This window comes from Clytia hemisphaerica, unplaced genomic scaffold (assembly GCF_902728285.1).
Source record: "Clytia hemisphaerica strain Z4C2 unplaced genomic scaffold, Clytia hemisphaerica genome assembly, whole genome shotgun sequence".
Taxonomy (NCBI): Eukaryota; Metazoa; Cnidaria; class Hydrozoa; order Leptothecata; family Clytiidae; genus Clytia; species Clytia hemisphaerica.
The window spans coordinates 1,880,479-1,901,059 of NW_027103334.1; the positions used below are offsets into that span (position 1 = coordinate 1,880,479).

Genomic DNA, 20,581 nt, shown 5'->3' on the forward strand with positions numbered 1-20,581 from the left:
TCGTCATAGGGTGTCTTGAGTACTTTATCTTTATCCAATGAGCTAACCCTTTGTACTACTGCTATGAATTTATCTGCTCAACTAGTCATGAAGCAAAATTCAACCTGCTTAGAATCTCGTTTAAACTACCTTGAGATAGTGAACTCCTTTCGAATACAAATTAATTGTTTTAGGAAGAATCATTTAAGGGGTAAGTTAAAATTAAAATCACTAGGCTAAGCTATCTCTTATACAGATAGCTAATATATGGAATTTTTCAAATAATTTTAATTCAAACAAGGCATATAAGAACAGGTTTAAAGTGAATTTATTGAAAGATACCAATGTTTAAGAAGTATAACCTATTCCTAAATAGTAACTTCCAAACAAATGGACCAATATGAAAGCATTTACATGGATGACATCCTTCATCCTTGATATTTCTTAGCAGGAAGTTGAAGAGTACTTTAACCGGTGAGTTAGTAGTTCAGGATCATCAGAAGCATCTTTGTTTCATACTTGATAAAAATTTGTCTTTGACCTTCACTTTGATGAAAAACTTGATAAAGCCAAATAAGGTAGTTCTCTTGTTTTCAGACTTCATAAATTCTTAAAATCAGGGACTCCCGTTGTCACTAACACTCCAGTGTCACAGACCTGGCGAGACCCTTGCCCCACTGAAAAATCAGGCAAAAATTTCATTCCCGATAGGAAAATACCCTGGACTTTTAGCCCCACTGGGGAATTGACTTATATTTCATTCCCACTCGAAATTAAATGTTTAAAAATTGCACTCCAAAACCATCCCCACTGGGTTTTTTAACCTTTGAAAAATTGAATTTCTCTCCCCGTTGGCAGTTCAATAGAAGTTTTTATCCGCATTGAGGAAAAAAGTTCCACCAGGGCTGTGAGACAGGGGTGTATATATGGTCTACCAAAACTTTTAGTGGTAGAGTACACCCTGATTATGGAGATATCGTATATGGTCGTCCTGGTAATTCCACCTTTTCTACCCATTTTACCTTTTCTGAAAAACTCGTGTCTGTTCAATATAATTTATTTGTTTCACAATGACTGGATCCTTCAGTGGAACATCCAGACTAAACTTATATGAGCTAGGTTTTGAAAGCCTTGTAGGCGGTTAACTAGAAAACTCGTATTTTGTTTAAATAATAAGTGACTTTACTCTTGCTGCGCCTTATTGTAAAATTTAAAAGAAAATTAGAATAAATGAAGCAGTATAAGTCAATGAGATAAAGACGAATCTTTCGCCAGCAAGCAAAAATGGCGCCTTTAGCTTTCATCCAATTTTTAATAGCGGATTCAAACTAGCGTTTTCTCGTTTCCCATATTAGCATTGTCGAAAACCACCAGGACCGCACAGCTTACGGAGATAAAAATGTTTTCATTAACCATACTGGAAGTACACCTTTTGCACTTGGCTTTAGCCCATTGGTACCCGTACTCATTCCTGTCAGAGCGCATTGTTTTTGGTTCAATTACAACTTGTGAAAATAAGGTAAGATAAGCAGAAAATGTGCCGCATCTATTTGTTCATGCAAACCATAGTGATTGATATGGTTCTCACAAACAAATATATCGTGATGAGTTATCATTGGTTTGTGAACAAGAAAGCTGTCAGATGTCAGGGCTTAACTGAACCTGTTATTGTTATGATGGTGAAGAAGACACAAAAAAAGTTCGTAAAGGTAGGCTACTTCTTTGTTTCAGAATCAGTGCCAATGTTGGTCTAGGTATCGAATACCAGTCAGTAATTATAAATGTGATATACATATTACATATATAGATTGTAATATACATAAGAGCTAAGATTTTTAAACATTGTTATCAAGTATATTGATGTAATGGCTCGATATTTCTTAAACTTTTTGAAGTGTTACCCGCTTATTTGACCAAGTTTTATGAAATTTTCCATACCTCTAAAATCTTATTGAATGTTGTGGGCCCATCCAGAAAAATAAATAGTCAATTTGAGGAGAAGCTTTGTGTAAGAGTAATGTTTTTAAAAAATTCAACTTTGTTTTCATTGATAGAAGAGAGTGGCTTTATAATGCAGAACGCACGGGATACTACAAATACGCTGAAAAACCAAAAGATTTGTGTTTCTGCGAATGGCAATGATAATCTTTTGTACCACCGGGAAAGATAGATAGATTCGATTCATTACGTGGATAACTTGTCTATTCGTCGTAATTTTCATTTCAAAAATTTGCACCCATTTCGGCTTGACGTTACGGCGCCGAAAAGAATAACAGCAAAATTGAATTGCAGTTTTCCTATCTTTCACACGCTTGCACGCCTCAGACGCCTCATCCTTTAAAATTGTCATATTACACAACTCGAGCGTGTCAAACACGGTGTTAAATCCAACCAAATGAAGTCTAAAAACACTATTCCATTCCATATACAACAATTCACAACAAAGTTAAAGGTAATAAACAATATTTATTAAAAACAATTACAGCTTTTGTAGGTCAAGTTATATAAAACCCCATCCAAAAAACCCCTGTTTATTCCAAGGTGACCGCTTTTTGTCCATGGGAATTTTGAACGGCTAGATTTACTCGTCACAGATACAAAGGGTGTGTGACGGTAAAGTCATTCGAGAAAATTACTTTGTTAATTAATATTTACATTTGTTATTATAGGCAAATACAACCTGAAGCCTGGTGGACAACCATGCCTTAACCAAGGCACCGAGGAGGCTTTTGCAGACTTTGTTAACGGTATAATGGTATGGAAAATACCGTCGAATCCCATAGATTTGCAAATGTTGGTGCAAGTTCATTATATTCGGCAAAATGTGATATACAAGGTATGGTTATTTTTATTACCTACACCCCTGTATCAGTGCAATTCTTGCTTGAAAACTCACTCAAAACGAAAATTCTTATTTGACACGTGACAAGGAAAACCCCTTTTTATTTTGTTCTTTTTGTTTCGTTTTGTTCGTTTTACTTTCATGGTAGTGTTTATTTTATTTCCTTTGAAGGTATTTGGTGGTAAAAATAAAAAAATTGTCAGCAGGAGTGGATTGGGTCAAATCTTCCAGTACCAGATGGCACTTCACCATGTTTCTGGCCGATAATGTGAAGTCTCTGCCCGGGACAAGATTGGACCTGCTGAAATGAACGAATATTCTTGTAATTTAGTGGAGACTTTGGATGGAATTCCAACCATACATAAATCAAATTTTGAGGAGACAAATCTTACAGACTGTCCACAACGAAACTGAGTACGTATTTGTATTCCACTACCTTAATTGGATTACTTTTGGTCGGGATTAAAGTTTAACTAATTTTTTAACGAATCGCCAAATTAAAATACCGCTAAACTTATAGGGGTTATAAGTTTAAAAAAATGATTTTTAGCAGAATCCACTTATATTACATTGATACTGGCGTATTGGGATGAATTCTAACACTTTTATGTGAAATATCATGAAAATTGTGTAACGGAAATGGGGTCTTTGAAGTTTGGCCAATCAGACCCCCTAACATGGTCCAAAATCCATCACATTTCTTGTTGCCACTACATGCCATAAGCTTCCAAATAACATTTTCATTTTCAAACCAGGCTCAAAAGAGAGAAAAGACCCCAAAGTTTTTGTGCTCGCTTCGCTCGCCTTTACTTTTAAAAAGATATTTAATTCTCATAGGGGAGCCAAAATCAAAATCTTCTTGGCCTCCCCCATTTGCCCGAATTTTAGTCGACCCATCACACTACTGCTTGGCCCTAAAATACAGGAAGATTATTGAAAATAATTAATCTCAAAACCAAAATATCGCTAAATATAGCCATCGAATTCCATAAAGTTAGTTCATTTTAAGGTTCATCAATTGAGCCTGGTTTGAAAATACAACACGTATACTTGGCAGCTGATGACATCAGCAAGAATTGAGCCAGATTTGGGTTTTTTTTTGACTTGATCTGAGCGGGAGTGTAAATTTTGTTTCCACCGAGGATACATCAAAACTTTTCAATTTGATTGTGTATTTCATAAACTGCAGATACATATTATTTTTTTCAAGGTTAAAGAATTTTTTGCATTAACTATTTACGGTTCTTTTATTACAGGAGCTGTTTACAAAAGTACTCCAAGCGGCTGGTTTGACATGTCAACCTTCACAATTTGGTTTCAAAACTGTGTCTTTCCAAACATCCAATTTTAAGTTGGAAAAATCATTATCGATAATAACCTCAGGTGTTACTTTAGTGAATGAGTGATTACAATGTGCGAAGAAAACGAGATTGGTTTTGTTCCACTAATCACCAACTCCACACGTTTAACACCTTGAGACGTGGCAGTATTTTGACCCCTCAAGATGAGCTGGAGTAATATATTTAAACGATGGCAGTGAGAGACAATGGTACACACCTTTCGATCCTTGTTGAAAGAAATGTACGTTATGTTGTTATCTTTGCATATCTACCCTCCTGTTCGATTTAGTTCAACACCAGTTATAGAAGAGGGGCAACCCTTGGGATCCGTAGTAACACATCTTTCGTGGGACTGGTAAAAAATTTTCTTTTTGCCATTTTTGATAACTTAAGATCATTGAAATAGAACTTTAAAGATAACTTTTACTTTTATGTACGAACCAGCAGGGTGATTAGAGGGGCGCAAAATTTTTGTCTGAGAGCAGATTTTTATGACACAGTAATTGTTTATATCATGAATAGATGATTACAGTATCATAAAAATTTGCTCTCGTAAACAAATTTTGCGCCCTTCCTGTCTACGCTACTGCAAACAGTATGAAGTAAGCCCTGAATTCCTAATGTACAAAACGAACGAAACTTGATTTACAAGCAGGAATATCAACCAAACGACGTTTGATAGCTTGAACGGTCAACTTGATTTTCTTTATGATGAACCATTTAGATGAACCCATAGTGTCCGGCCGGGTCAGAAAGCGTTGAGAGTAACAATAATGCTAGCACATCACATGACACGTCAAATTTTGAAGAACTAAAAGAGTACATACCCAGCTGGCACACAACGTTGTTTCAACGTTTATCTAACGTTCGCAACGTCCATATAACGTTAGATGAACGTTAAAACAACGTTGTGTCCAGCTGGATAACTTAAATGGTTTTGGTGACCGAAGAGCCGTTTCCATGAAGTACCTTCACCATATACCTAGGTAAGAACATTATGCTACCAGACAATACCCTGAATTTCTTTACATCGTTTTTGTTTGTCTCCTCATATACAGCTGTATTTCTAAAGTTAACATGCTCAAAACTTATGTCATAGCTAGGAGGGGTTCAAGGTTTACGGTGACACGGTATGGGCCTTTTTTTGTCCGGTTTTTCCGTATTTACCCATGGAAGTTCGGTATTTCGGTAAATACAAAATCTTTCTGAACTGCATTTTCATAAAAAAAATTCTAAAAATAACCTGCGGTGCAAAATTTTCATAAAATTTAGAAAACGACTTTATAAAACTTCAACATTTCCATGAAAAGAAGCTCTTAAGGCACTCTGTTATATAGTAGAACAGTCTAAAACATAGTCAAATAAAATAGTGTAAAAATCGAAATTTTCTCCTGTCGGCACAAACCAAGGTTGCGCCTCCTCAGTCACTAAACTTTACTTCCTCTATGCTATTTGAACGTCGAAATCTGATCGTTCGTCTGATCAAGAGATAGAACAGTTGAAAAATAAAATCTTCAACAGAATGTCGCCCTTGCTTCTTATTTTATCAACAATTCTTGCAGTTGAAATGCCTTTCCTTACGAATTAGGCATAACATAAATACTAAAAATTGTCGGTGACTGTATTTGGAGTTTATTTTGTCCGGTGTTCCAGTATTTTAGGAAAAAATTGCCGGTAATATTACGATGGAGGAGATCTGTTATCATTTGATGGTCACAATGAAAAGGACTCCAAAGCAATATGCCAAGCCTTGGTAGGAGCGATGAAAGTCGCCAACGACAAAGGTATTGTCCACAGGTAAGATCTTTAGAGATTCTTTCGAAGTTGTTCTACTCCAATTCAACAAAGACTTTATCCCTTATAACAACCCCTCAGTTGAATAGATTCTTTGTGGTTAAGTAAGTTCAACTATGACCAATATCAAAAGATATTGAGTTAACGGCTTTCACTAAGCATGCTAAAAATCAATCATTTTCTGCACTTTCCAATTGAGATCTTTATTCCAATGGGTGGGAAGAGCTTCATCAGCTTTCAGGTTCTGTTATTTTCCTTTCAATCTTTTCCAAGTCTTCTTATCAATTCCAATACAACATCTGTCCAATAAGCCAAGGATAGAATTTACTTAATTTAAAATTAAACTGCGATTTAACTACTTATTGTTAATAAGTTAATAAACATTTATTTGTATAATTTTCAGAGATTTAAAACTCGACAATATCTTACTTGACGAGGGTGGAAAGATCAAAATTTCAGGTAAGACTTTTTGAACAAAATTCATTAGTAAATGGGAGGAAAGATTGAAACTTATAGGAGTTTAGTCTTTTTCAAAGTTCTAGAACTGCGTTCAATAATTTTAAGTTGGTCATAAGAAATCCATACTTCATATAATGTATCAATATTTTATCTTATTTCAGATTTTGGCACTTCAAGTTTCCCATCATCACGTGATTACCTCTGTGACACATTTTGTGGAACCATGTCTCATATGGCTCCAGAAGTGGTTCGCGGATACAACGGCACCTGTGATGCCTGATATGATGGTCAGAAAGCTGACGTTTGGTCACTGTAAGTTGATTTTATTTCAATACTTAAACACTTAAATTCTTACCTCCAGACATAGCTTAGACTAAGGTCTAAGACTAATCTTTAGGAGAAAAATACTATGCGACCATAACTCGAATTATAGTCTACAGTAGGAACACCATTTAGACACGCTCAAGTGTCTCAGTCAGAAGTTTTGTTGTTAAATAAATTAAATTCAATAAATATTTACAAATTTTTCAATACACTGGATAGAACTACTTATTGACTTTTTTGTAGCCGTTGAAAGGCCCCCAGCGGTTTGCGTTAATGCGTGAATGGGCTTTTCTCACTTGCGTGAATGCGTGAGTTTGGAAAAAAATCGTTTGATTACAGTACGCAAATTAAAGGTCTGCGCTCTTGAAAGAAAGATGCCAATGAAAAAGTTATCCAAGCAGTATACTTCACACGTTATTTTTTCATTTATTTTAGCGGAGTCATTCTCTTCGAGCTCGTTACCGGTTGTTTACCGTATCAACATACAAACAACCCTCTACAGTTCGAAAAGCAATTACAACGTTTTCCCAAACTTCCTTATGGAAGAAAACTCTCTTCAGGTTAGTAAATATAAGAGTTCTCTACTCTAGCCAAAAAAACCTGCAAAATAATGTGAACCAAGTCAAATGTTCAATAACAAGAAGCATTTAATTTCAAAATATCTTTTTAGAAATTAAACTCTAACCTTGCTTAAAGAACTTGACCTTGCTTGAACTTGCTTTTTAACTTTCCATTTGCCTTAACCCTATTCATACTAGGCTTTTAGGGGCGGTTCAGAACTAGGGGGGGGGGGGGCTTTTCCTGTACCACCCCTTAACTTTTGATCTAGTGGGTCTTTTTGGATGAAATTTGGCACACAAGATCCTTGTGACGTAAGGTAACTTTTGACAAAAAATTTTTTTGATGACGTCACTCATCATGCCCAAAGTGAGTAAAAACCGAAAATTTCCTTTGTTCTTATAAATAGCTATTGTATTCTAACAAAGGCTTTAGAAAAAAGTTGCCTGAGTTTAAAATGCTTATTTTATCCTAAATATTCAATAAATTACGGTTTAAACGATATATTTGACAATGAAAATAAATTTGTATTGGAAAAGTGTCAATTTTTGTGACACCTTACTGTCAGAAATGTCATCATGCTCAAGGTGTGAAAATATTTAGGTGTCAAATTTTTTTTTATTTTGAAGCTAAATAAAAGTTAGGAATTTACAGAAAATTTCACGGCAAAAGCTCTATTATTTCAGGAGCTATTAGCAATAGTTTGACCTCCGAACAGAAAGAGCCCCCCCCCCCCTAGTACGAATAGGGTTAAGACTTTCATAAGGATAGAATGGTCGTATGCCAAAGGGTCGAGAGTATTTTTGCATTCGTTCTAGCCATCAAACATGATTCATTTGTCAATAAAACTGATTTTTTATGCCGGATCTTTTTTTAATTTTGACCAAATTGCACCAAATTTCACCATAAATTTTTTCTTATTTTTCACTCAAAATGCATATTAGTATGTTTAAAATGTGAGGAATTTCGAATTCTACGAAGATTTTTTGACTGAAAATGCCGGAAATTTGCAAAAATTTGCTCAACTTTAAATAGTACCTCAAGTGGATTAATTTTGGCAGAAATTAAATTTGGCAAATTTCGGCATATTAAATACTGAAAATACTAAAATTTTCGTCGTCAGTCGTTCGCCAAAATTTAGCAATAAGACTATTCTTTTATTCTATGAAAAGTATCATTTTTACGTTGATTTTATGCATTTTTCATGAATTTCTGTTTCTCCAATTTCCAAATTTAATCCCTGTCGAAAATGGTATTTTGGTCATTCGTTAAATTAGATCCACGAAAAAATTTGTGTACTATAATAGAGATATCTATACCTATATCTTAAATAAAACCTTTGATAGCGGTGTATTATATTTAAGATATCTGTGTAACTAAAGGAATGAAATGAATATCGGCGATTACCTTCCCGGCCCATTTAAAACCGGCCATATTATGCCACTGCGCATTTGGTTGTAAAATACCTTATCGGTAGAAAACTCCTCCTTTTAAAAGTGACGAAAGCAATCGCTTTGGAGAAGAAATTTTTTACCAACGATTATTTTTTTACCGCTGAAAGATTTGATCGACTATAATTTTTTTGCCGCCGAAACTTTTTCTGAAGAAAATATTTTTCTTGATCCGATTATATGATTTTTGTATTGATGATATGTAATGCTTCTCAAACATTACTAAATCGTTTCTTAATATTGCCACATACAGGTGATAAAAATCTAGGTCCAGGAATAATTTCCTCGTTAATTCAAAAAATACGTAGACATGGGTATGAGGTTGGAATACATCATGTTTTTTGAATTTTTAGATGACCCGCAAGGATCTCAACCGTCAGATGCGCGACCTTAGAAGATAATTACGGGTATGCGGGATGACTGCTTAGTCATCCTCAAGGATGGCTTCCACTGTGAAGCCTGGCGCCCTTGCCCTGCATAGCCAAAATGGATTGATCTATTAGAAAAGTTTTGCTAGGCAATCAGTTTCCACCATCTTTCACCTGTCACTTTGACGTCTGTTTTTCTCTTTTCTTCACCAATGTTTCTTAAATCCTATATTTTTGGCATACATTTTTGGATTAAATGGAAAGACAATGTTAATCACTTCAGTGTTGAAAATTGTCATTAGCAAAACTTATCTTAACTAACATCTCTCTAAATTCAATTTTAACTGTATATAAACCGAGAACTGTTTCAGTGTATATATTACCTGTATCATATTTAAAAAAATTTTATATTTACGTTTCATTCCATCTCTTCGGAGAAACAGGTGTAGTTGGAGCATCTTATAGCCCGGTTACGGCGGTCCAAATAGGAAAAGGAAGATTCTGATATAAAACCACCCCTGCATAGGTTGGCGTCTTGCATAGGGTTCTCTTTCAGCCTCATGGGGTGTTTGACCTCTTTAGACACTTTTTACTGTCATTCTCACTATGGTGTATCCAGTGGCGCGGAGCATTAGAAACAATTAGCTATCGAAAGAAAATTTGAAATGTCTTCCTTAAACAGCACCAGGGTTAAAGCCCCTGCTCGTCTCGTTCCTTTCTCAAATCTTGTTTCCCAGGGAACCAATGACCCAATAGCTCCAAACTCTCAGGAGAGAACTATTGGTGACAGACATGAGATTGTAACACCACCTAAATTGCTGAAATGCAAAAAGCAAACAATTTTTAGCACTTTTAACGTTCGTTCTCTGACTCAAATCAGTCGCAAACAAGAATTACTTCAAAACTTCTCAAAATATAATCTTGATATTTTGTCTCTCCAAGAGCACAGAAATTTTCATCCGGACTCTGAATTCCAGCACCTTGATCTTGGCAAAAACAAGCTAATCACATCCTCAGCTTGGAAAAATCACCAAGGGACCACAATTGGTGGCATTGGTATTCTTCTCTCTCCGAAGGCCTCAAACAATCTTCTTTCTGTGAACAAAGTGTCTGATCGTATCATTGTAGCTGAGTTCAATAGTAATCCAAAAACATCCTTCATTTCTTGTTATAGTCCGACAAATGTCTCTGACGAATCCCTCGCAGATGACTTTTATTCTTCTCTCTCTGCAACCCTACAAAATATCCCTGCTCACAATTTCGTTGTTGTCGCTGGCGATTTCAACGCGCAAATGGGTAGGGACGTTGCTAACTTTTCATTTCATCAAAAAACAAACCGAAATGGTTCAAAATTAAATGACATGATCCTAGAACATGAACTGATTGCCTCCAATACTACTTTTATGAAAAAGCGCAACAAACTTTGGACATTTCAATCTCCGAATGGATCCAAAAGTCAAATTGATTTTATTCTCGTTCGTAAGAAGTGGAAAAACAGTGTCCACAACTCACAAGCCTACTCTTCCTTTTCTTCAGTAGGTTCAGACCATAGAGTTGTTTCTGTAAATGTCTTTCTTAGCCTAAGATCTTCCAAAAGAGCTACTCCAGATCCTATGAAGTCCATAGACTGGACCCAGGTTCTTGGGGACTCAGAATTACAATCAGCCTATGTCATCGAGGTCAAAAATAGGTTTGATGTTCTCTCCAAACCAAACGACGACGTCGAAACAAAATATTCAAATCTGATAAAAGCAAACGAACATGTATGTCTCTCTTATCTTCCGAAAAAACAAAAATGCAAAAGTAAAGTTCTCCATGAGGACAACCTTGTCAAAAATGCGCGCAAAACCTTCGAGTCAGCCAAATTAAAACATCAAACACGTGCTACTAGAAGAAGCGGTAAAGCTCTCGCAGATGCGCAAAAAGGCTTGGATGACGCTTACCTAACCGCTGAATCGCTTTTTATTCAGGGAAAGATTGACTCGATCAAAGCTTTTCACGAGTCAAAAAAACATTCCGCTTCTTGGAAAGTCATTAATGAGATATCTGGACATAAGGACTACCCTTCGATTCAACTAAAGGGAGGTTCTGCAGAGAAAAGGAGGACAAACTGGCTAAAACATTTTAAAGACTTGCTCGGAAATGTACCAACAGGTAATGCAAACGCACTACCACTTCATCAAGTCTTGGAAAATCTAAACATTCCAACTAATACTTTTACCTTAGATGAGTTGAAGAAAACTGTAAAACTTTTTTCTAGTAACAAATCTTCTGGCTTAGACAACATTCCAACTATTTTATGGAAAGATCCTACCTTTTTGACACTTCTCCTCGAATTCTGTAACCACACCTTCGAATACCATTCTCCTCCATCAGCTTGGCTCACAGGGGGTATCATCCCTGTGCCAAAGAAAGGTGATCTCACCCTTGCTTCAAACTATAGGGGTATCACATTAATGCCAATCGCTTCAAAAATCTATAACAAACTGATCCTGAATCGTATAGTCCCATATCTTGATCCTTTGTTGCGAAAAAATCAAAATGGTTTCAGGAAAGGTAGAGGTACTCTTTCGCAAATACTTTCAATTCGGCGTATCCTTGAGGAAATGCGTAAATTAGACAAAGAAGTTATTCTCTGTTTCGTTGATTTTAAAAAGGCTTTTGATTCTATTAACAGAGAAAAAATGTTTGAAATCCTTAAACTCTATGACATTCCTGACAAAATTATTCTTGCCATCAGGGCGCTCTACACCTCTACCAAGGCAAAAGTTATTCTCCTGACGGGGACACTGAAATGTTTGACATCCATGCTGGTGTTCTTCAAGGAGACACCCTTGCACCCTTTCTTTTTATTCTAGTTTTAGACTACGTTCTTCGTATTTCTGTTGATCCTTTAAACTACAAGGGCATCCAACTTACAGCCCAAAAAAGTAGAAGAAATCCCGCCACTTTTCTCACCGATCTAGACTTTGCCGATGATCTCGCCCTTGTCTCTGAGACCATTCAGTTCGCAGAAAACCTTCTCCACTCTCTCGAGAATGCCGCTAGTCAGGTCGGCCTTTTTTGTAACGAGGGAAAAACTGAATTTCTGTGCACTTCTGACTCCGTCCGTACTCTGAAATCGCTGAACAGTGTCAATATCAAAAGAGTAAATGACTTTAAATACCTTGGCTCGCACATTAATGATTCTGAACAAGACTTTAATATTAGAAAATCTCTCGCGTGGAGGGCCTGCAACAAACTAAACAAAATTTGGAAGTCTAATCTAGATAATAAGATTAAGGTACAAACCTTCAAAACCTTAATCGAGCCTATTCTCCTTTATGGGTCGGAGACCTGGACAATGACGAGAGCCATGGAAAAAAGTATAGACGGGTGTTATACAAACCTCCTCAAAAAGGTTCAAAATTTAAACTGGGCGAACCATCCGAACCTCAATCAAATATACAATAATCTACCACGCATCTCGCGTATACTCACCAATAGAAGACTTCAGTTCGCAGGCCACTGTTTTCGAGCAAAAGAAGAATTAATATCCAGACTTCTTTTCTGGTCACCAACGGGTCTAGTAAGACTAAGGAAGTTAACCTTCCTAGATACTCTGAAGAGGGAAACAGGTCTCGAGATTGAGGAAATAAAGACAGTCATGCAAGATCGGGTATTGTGGAAGGAAGGCTACGCAAATTTTCCGACGTAAGTCGAAAGATGATGATGATGATGAGAAGATAATTACCAGAGAGAACCTTGATTTTGCAATTCGCATGGTTAAATCTAATGCAATCAGTGAACCGAAAATCGCAATAAGAATGGGGTTCACCCAATCAACAATCAATCGACGCAAAAATGGAGTCACGACTGATAAGGTTGGCTGCCCAACTGTGCTTACACAGAAAGAGGAAAAACGATTCAAATCTGTGCTAGATTTACTCGCCCGTTGGGGGTTTGGAGCTACTGTTAGATAAACTCGAGCAAACAACACGGTCAAGAATGACCGCCCGCGACAGATTATGTAGCAAAATTCCGCGAACGCATGGGTGTAACGCTACGGACAGTGGACAAAATTAAATCAGATCAATTTAAATACACAAACGACGAATTAAAGGTACAAGCGTTTTTGCATTTGATCGTTTCCAAATAGATTGCATTTATTGAAATCGCATAGTTTTCAAGTGATAAATCTCACTCACACTTTTTCCAGAGTCGGTTTCACTTACGGCAGCATTCTTCGGGTATATTTACAACACCCCTGTCTCGGGGATACGGTTAGAATTTGCCGAATGGGGATGGAGAGTCCATTGCCTTAACTTGGTGGAGATTTAAAGTTCTTCTACATTGTTTTTACCGCTTTAAAACCCACTGCGAATTCCTAGAACTGTAAGTGTCTTCTCTAGTCGGGATAACAGTTGTTGTAATGTAGTTTCCCAACGGCGATGAACGTTCAAGGTTTTTTTCTCACCCGGACGAATCTTTAGTCAATTTTTACAGTGAAGGAGGTCCCACCGTGTCTAAAGAAAAATGGTGTTTTACAATAGTCTGTTAATTTCGACATTGATTATTACAGAAGAAAGTTTTCCATTTGCACGTTCGTGTCTTGTTATCTATACGTTGATCTCTGTTAATGCGTTTCCAGTGTATTCTTTCTGTATTGTTCTTTTTTGACACCCCTGTATCATCGTTCCGCCACGAGAATTCCTGGCAACATTAACAGTGAACGGCTGAAATAGATCAAAATACCTCTGCTGCGCGGACAATTCTAAAGATATCGTTTTAAACGAGATGGGTGCGAGTACTCTTAGGTACCTAATAGCGGGGGGGGGGGTTTGGAATAAGCGGGAGGGGAGGGGTTGGAACAAAAATATCCTGGGTGGTAAATCTTTTCGAAAAGGATGCCAATACAGCAGAATTAGAGCAAAATAGGAAACTTTGAAAACAACTTTCGCAAAAATCAATACGGGGGGGAGGGGGTCCGAATAAAAATGTCGTGGGTTTAAAGTTTTCGAAAAATTAATTAGCACCCCCTGTGCATAGCACTACTTCGTCACATATCCTTACTTCGTCTCCTTTTGTTATTTTCTTTTCTACGTCATAATTTATGCTAAAAAATTAAGCAGCTGAATACACATGGTTTCTACTAGATTATTGTTAATCATTTAAACATGACGTAACATATGCTATTATGCAAGCTAAGAAGTTGATTGACAGATATCTTTGAATGGGAAAATATGGAAAATTGATTGACAGATATATTTTTCTAGAATACATAAATTAATTACCGTTAGGTGTGAAAATGATGGGCGCAGAGGTAAATAAAAGACATATTTTGACATTATACATTTTTTTAACTGACCAATCAAATCACTACTATACATGTAACATTTGAAGAGTGAGTGCACGATGAACAATCGTGATTGAAATTCTAAAGAAATATCTCGAAGAAACCATAATACGCATGCACGGATGCTCTACACATGGTCACAAGAGTTGAAAGTTAGATTTTGCAGATCAGTCAAAAATATTTATCCTTACTTGGTCACGATGCATTGCGTAAGAGTTCTTTAAAAATTTCACAAAAATTTATATTCTCACTACACGGTCACGTGATTTAAAAGTTAGATTTTACAGATTAGTCAAAAAAACTTATCCTTACTTGGTGACATAACTTGAAAGTTCGATTTTGCAGATCAATCAAAAAAATTTATCCTTACTTGGTCACATGACTTGAAAGTTAGATTTCGCAGGTCAGGCAAAAAAATTTATCCTTACTTGGTCACGATGCAATGCATAAGAGTTCTTTAAGAATTTCGCAAAAATTTATATTCCCACTACGCGGTCACACGACTTGAAAGTTAGATTTTGCAGATCAGTCAAAATAATTTATCCTTACTTGGTCACATGACTTGACAGTTAGATTTTGCAGATCAGTCAAAAAAAATTATCCTTGCGTGGTCACATGACTTGAAAGTTCGATTTCGCAGATCAGGCAAAAAAAATTATCCTTACTTGGTCACGATGGATTGCGTAAGAGTTCTTTAAAAATTTATACACGGTCACGTGATTTAAAAGTTAGATTTCACAGATTAGTCAAAAAATTTATCCTTACTTGGTCACCATTCATTGCGTAAGAGTTCTTTAAAACTTTCACAAAAATTTATATTCCCACTACACGGTCACGTGATTTAAAAATTCGATTTTGAAGATTAGTCAAAAAAATTTTCATTACATGGTCACATGACTTGAAAAGTTAGATTTTGCAGATCAGTCAAAATAATTTATCCTTACTTGGTCACATGACTTGAAAGTTAGATTTGCAGATCAGTCCTGATCAGTCAAAAAAATTTATCCTTACTTGGTCACATGATTTGAAAGTTAGATTTTGCAGATAAGTCAAAAAAATTTATCCTTACTTGGTCACATGACTTGAAAGTAAGATTTTACAGATTAGTCAAAAAAATTTATCCTTACTTGGTCACATGACTTGAAAGTTAGATTTTGCAGATAAGTCAACAAAATTTATCCTTAATTGGTCACATGACTTGAAAGTAAGATTTTGCAGATTAGTCAAAAAAAAATTATCCTTACTTGGTCACATGACTTGAAAGTTAGATTTTGCAGATAAGTCAACAAAATTTATCCTTACTTGGTCACATGACTTGAAAGTAAGATTTTGCAGATTAGTCAAAAAAATTTATCCTTACTTGGTCACATGACTTGAAAGTTAGATTTTGCAGATAAGTCAACAAAATTTATCCTTACTTGGTCACATGACTTGAAAGTTAGATTTTGCAGATTAGTCAAAAAGATTTATTCTTACTTGGTCACATGACTTGAAAGTTATATTTTGCAGATAAGTCAACAAAATTTATCCTTACTTGGTCACATGACTTGAAAGTTATATTTTGCAGATAAGTCAAAAAAATTTATCCTTACTTGGTCACATGACTTGAAAGTAAGATTTTAAAGATTAGTCAAAAAAAATTATCCTTACTTGGTCACATGACTTGAAAGCTAGATTTTGCAGATAAGTCAACAAAATTTATCCTTACTTGGTCACATGACTTGAAAGTAAGATTTTGCAGATTAGTCAAAAAAATTTGTCCTTACTTGGTCACATGACTTGAAAGTTAGATTTTGCAGATAAGTCAACAAAATTTATCCTTACTTGGTCACATGACTTGAAAGTAAGATTTTGCAGATTAGTCAAAGAAATTTATCCTTACTTGGTCACATGACTTGAAAGTTAGATTTTGCAGATAAGTCAACAAAATTTATCCTTACTTGGTCACATGACTTGAAAGTTAGATTATGCAGATTAGTCAAAAAGATTTATTCTTACTTGGTCACATGACTTGAAAGTTAGATTTTGCAGATAAGTCAAAAGAATTTATCCTTAGTTGGTCACATGACTTGAAAGTTAGATTTTTCAGATCAGTCCTGATCAGTCAAAAAATATTTTACCTGTTCACATAACTTGAAAGTTAGATTTTGCAGATAAGTCAAATAGATTTATCTTTACTTGATCACATGACTTGAAAGTTAGATTTTGCAGATAAGTCAACAAAATTTATCCTTACTTGGTCACATGACTTGAAAGTAAGATTTTACAGATTAGTCAAAAAGATTTATCCTTACTTGGTCACATGACTTGAAAGCTAGATTTTGCAGATAAGTCAACAAAATTTATCCTTACTTGGTCACATGACTTGAAAGTAAGATTTTGCAGATTAGACAACAAATTTATCCTTACTTCGTCACATGACTTGAAAGTTAGATTTTGCAGATTAGTGAAAAAGATTTATTCTTACTTGGTCACATGACTTGAAAGTTAGATTTTGCAGATTAGTCAAAAAAATTTATCCTTACTTGGTTACATGACTTGAAAGTTAGATTTTGCAGATAAGTCAACAAAATGTATCCTTACTTGGTCACATGACTTGAAAGTAAGATTTTGCAGATTAGACAACAAATTTATCCTTACTTGGTCACATGACTTGAAAGTTAGATTTTGCAGATTAGTCAAAAAGATTTATTCTTACTTGGTCACATGACTTGAAAGTAAGATTTTGCAGATAAGTCAAATAGATTTATCCTTACTTGATCACATGACTTGAAAGTTAGATTTTGCAGATAAGTCAACAAAATTTATCCTTACTTGGTCACATGACTTGAAAGTAAGATTTTGCAGATTAGTCAAAAGAATTTATCCTTACTTGGTCACATGACTTGAAAGTAAGATTTTGCAGATAAGTCAAAAAATTTTATTCTTACTTACTTGGTCACATGACTTGAAAGTTAGATTTTGCAGATAATTCAAGAAAATTTATCCTTACTTGGTCACATGACTTGAAAGTAAGATTTTGCGGATTAGTCAAAAAATCTATCCTTACTTGGTCACATGACTTGAAAGTTAGATTTTGCAGATAAGTCAAAAAAATTTATCCTTACTTGGTCACATGACTTGAAAGTTAGATTTTGCAGATAAGTCAACAAAATTTATCTTTACTTGGTCACATGACTTGAAAGTTAGATTTTGCAGATTAGTCAAAAAAATTTATCCTTAATTGGTCATGTTTACATCAAACACTACTTGGTCACGCCTTTTCACTCATAAGAAATGTTCATTATTTGGATCATAAACCACGCCTTTTTACTTATAAAAAATGTTCATAGTTTGGTCCAAAGACATCAAACACTACTTGGTTGCGCCTTTTTACTCATAAGAAATATTCCAAATTTGGACCGAAAACACAAAATACTACTTGGTCACGCCTTTTTATTCATTAGAAATCTTTATATTTTGGACCAAAAACATCAAACACTACTTCGTCATGCCTTTTCACTCATAAGAAATGTTCATAATTTTGATCAAACAAACCAAACAATACTCCGTCGCGCGTTTTTCCTCATCAGAAATGTTCATAGGCTACGTCATATCTTCCTTCGTTTCGAGCGTAAAACTCCTACTCTTCGGGCTATGAGCACTGCTCTTGTTTTGAATATTGAAATTCTCCAGATAAATCGCATGCGCACTGAGGTTTTAATGAAACAATAGAAAGTTTCGAAACCTAAGCCAATCAGTTGTGTTCTAAACATTCTTTTATTCAATATCTCTATTGATAAACATCTTTTGTGAATGTTGTCTATTATGTTTAAACCTATTAATAAGTAATTCCCGGTGGGGGTCACTAGTGGCCGCCTATAGCAGTGCCTATAGACCAAGAGTAAGGCCTAAAAGCCTGGATCTGTCTATTGTGTAGACTAAAATGTTCATAGTTTGGATAAAAAACACCAAACACTACTTGGTCGCGACTCTTTACTCCTTAAACATTCAGATATTTTTCACACAAAACCCCACCAAATGTTACTTAATCATATCTTTCATTAAAAGCTCTCGTCACTTCCATTATTCGTCCAAAAATGTCTTCGATATTTAAAGAGTTTTACGTTATATTGAAAGTTCAGGTGAAGAGGAGTTGCTAACTTGCACTTTTAGTACATTTGTGGCCGAAACGCCCGACGAGACAGAATGAGATATGTTTATTTAACAATAAGTAGTTAAATCGTAGTTTAATTTTAAATCGTCTAAATCACTTATTCCGCCTGCGGTACTACCGGGGCGTCCCGCCTGCAAGTAGCCTTACTTCTCACTTGGTTCCGTGCGATATTGGCTATACTCTCAAAGCACAAACAAGGTTTAAGATGGCGGTGTTCAAGTCCCAGAAATTTTTTATTGTGCTTCAAGAATCGTATTATATCCTTCGCTATCGATTCGAAAACATCATGTAATTGAAAGCAGTGGATACTTTGAGCATGGAAGTTCGTAGAGAGTAAAGTATTTTGTGCATTGGACCGTTTACTTTGCACAATAAGACACTGTTTTGTAGTGCAGTATAATGGGCTTTAACAATCTCGTATTCATGTTGAAACGAGTTGAGTATGGGCTTTGTGGTGTCCTGTTGTAACGGATTTTTTGTCAAAGCGTTACAGAAGAAATTTTGTTAGAAATACACGAGACACCAACCAATGAGATGCCAAATGACATGCTGAAATGGCTAGGGAGATTGTCGCTGCTGGGCGTGGTGGGATGTTGGCCTAGGAGATTGTCGCTGGAGATGCTGAGATGTTGGTCAAGGTGATTGCCGTTGGATATGCTGGGATGTTGACCAAGGTGATTGCCGCTGGATGCCGGGATGTTGGTCAAGGTGATTGCCGCTGGATATGCTGGGATGTTGGCCAAGGCGATTGCCGCTGGGGTGGTGTTTCGAGAGAGTATACTTAGAAATAGCTGTCTTGAAGACGGAACTGATGACCTACATGTTAGTTTGGTCTAACTAAAACTTATCACACCTAACCACTTAACTTATTCTCAAATATTGCATCATTGCATGTTCACTTTGACATTTTGAAAAATGTTCTTGTGTAAGGAGAGATAGATATTTCAAAGTACTCATAAAAAAAAAACAACACATGTTTGAAACTTCAATTCAGCTGGGTGGATTTTATTATGAGATTCGACAAGAGGATAAGAATTTGTGGCTCAGGCAGAGCTCAAAGACTCTCCTTTACATCTAATTTACAATATAATCTTACACTGAGGCCCCCTTTTGGTTTGGATTAAGGTCATTAAGAGGTTAAACTAATACTTATAATATACCATTATAGTTATTTGATTATATATTAACTTAGTTTCTGATTTATATTTATAACTAACTATATTGACTGAGTGTATAGCATAGTCATGAATTTCTATCTAGAGGCTAGAATGAAGAGGCAGTTAACATAAAGGGTCAACAACAAGTAATCAAAATTTTATACAGACAAGTAGTGTATCTAGAGTATTTGTTGATCAACTAGAATTTTCTACTTCAGAAGAGGCTGGTTTAAATGTACAGAAGGTGAGTCAAGGCAGAAGATTGACAAAAGCCAATACAACTCGAGTAGAATAATATATGGAAAACCAGGAAATCAGTGTTTTTGTTTTAAAGGGTGACAATTTAGTTGAATAAAGCTTGGGCTATTCGAGACCAAAGTATACACATCGACCAACATTAACAGGCATAAAATGAGAGTTTAAGGGAAAGTTCCGTTTATTTACGCATCCTGCAAAATCAGTTTTTTTTTTCTGCAGTAAAATTGAATCTTGGAAAATCATGAAATTAGTTCTTGGCTAATTCAAAGGCTAGGCCAGTGGCACTCCAGATGTTACAATAAATACGAGAGCTTTGTGAGTGTGTTATGTGTGTTTATGTCCCAGGTCGGGTCCAACTCAAGGGGAGTCACTTCTTTGAGGGAATTTCGAACGGCAGTTCGGTTCTCTCAGAAACCTCGACGGCGGTCGGGTTTCAACCCTAAAAGTGTCTCAGGTCGGGTCCTACTCAAGGGGAGTCACTTCTTTGAGGGAATTTCAGACGGCGGTTTGGTTCTCTCAGAAACCTTGACGGCGGTCGGGTTTCAACCCTAAAAGTGTCT

The 20,581-nt window shown here is 35.8% G+C and overlaps 2 long non-coding RNA genes across 2 annotated transcripts; both read left to right on the forward strand.

The window, feature by feature from the left end:
- The first annotated feature begins 393 nt into the window (after positions 1-393).
- Positions 394-2,824, forward strand: LOC136816417 (uncharacterized). Its single transcript, XR_010847926.1, has 4 exons — positions 394-453; positions 1,335-1,688; positions 2,034-2,431; positions 2,649-2,824. It is a non-coding gene; the product is annotated as an uncharacterized lncRNA (long non-coding RNA).
- Positions 2,825-5,513: 2,689 nt separating this feature from the next.
- On the forward strand, positions 5,514-9,152 carry LOC136817489 (uncharacterized). Its single transcript, XR_010848103.1, has 5 exons — positions 5,514-5,958; positions 6,359-6,414; positions 6,576-6,726; positions 7,174-7,298; positions 9,101-9,152. It is a non-coding gene; the product is annotated as an uncharacterized lncRNA (long non-coding RNA).
- Positions 9,153-20,581: the final 11,429 nt, after the last annotated feature.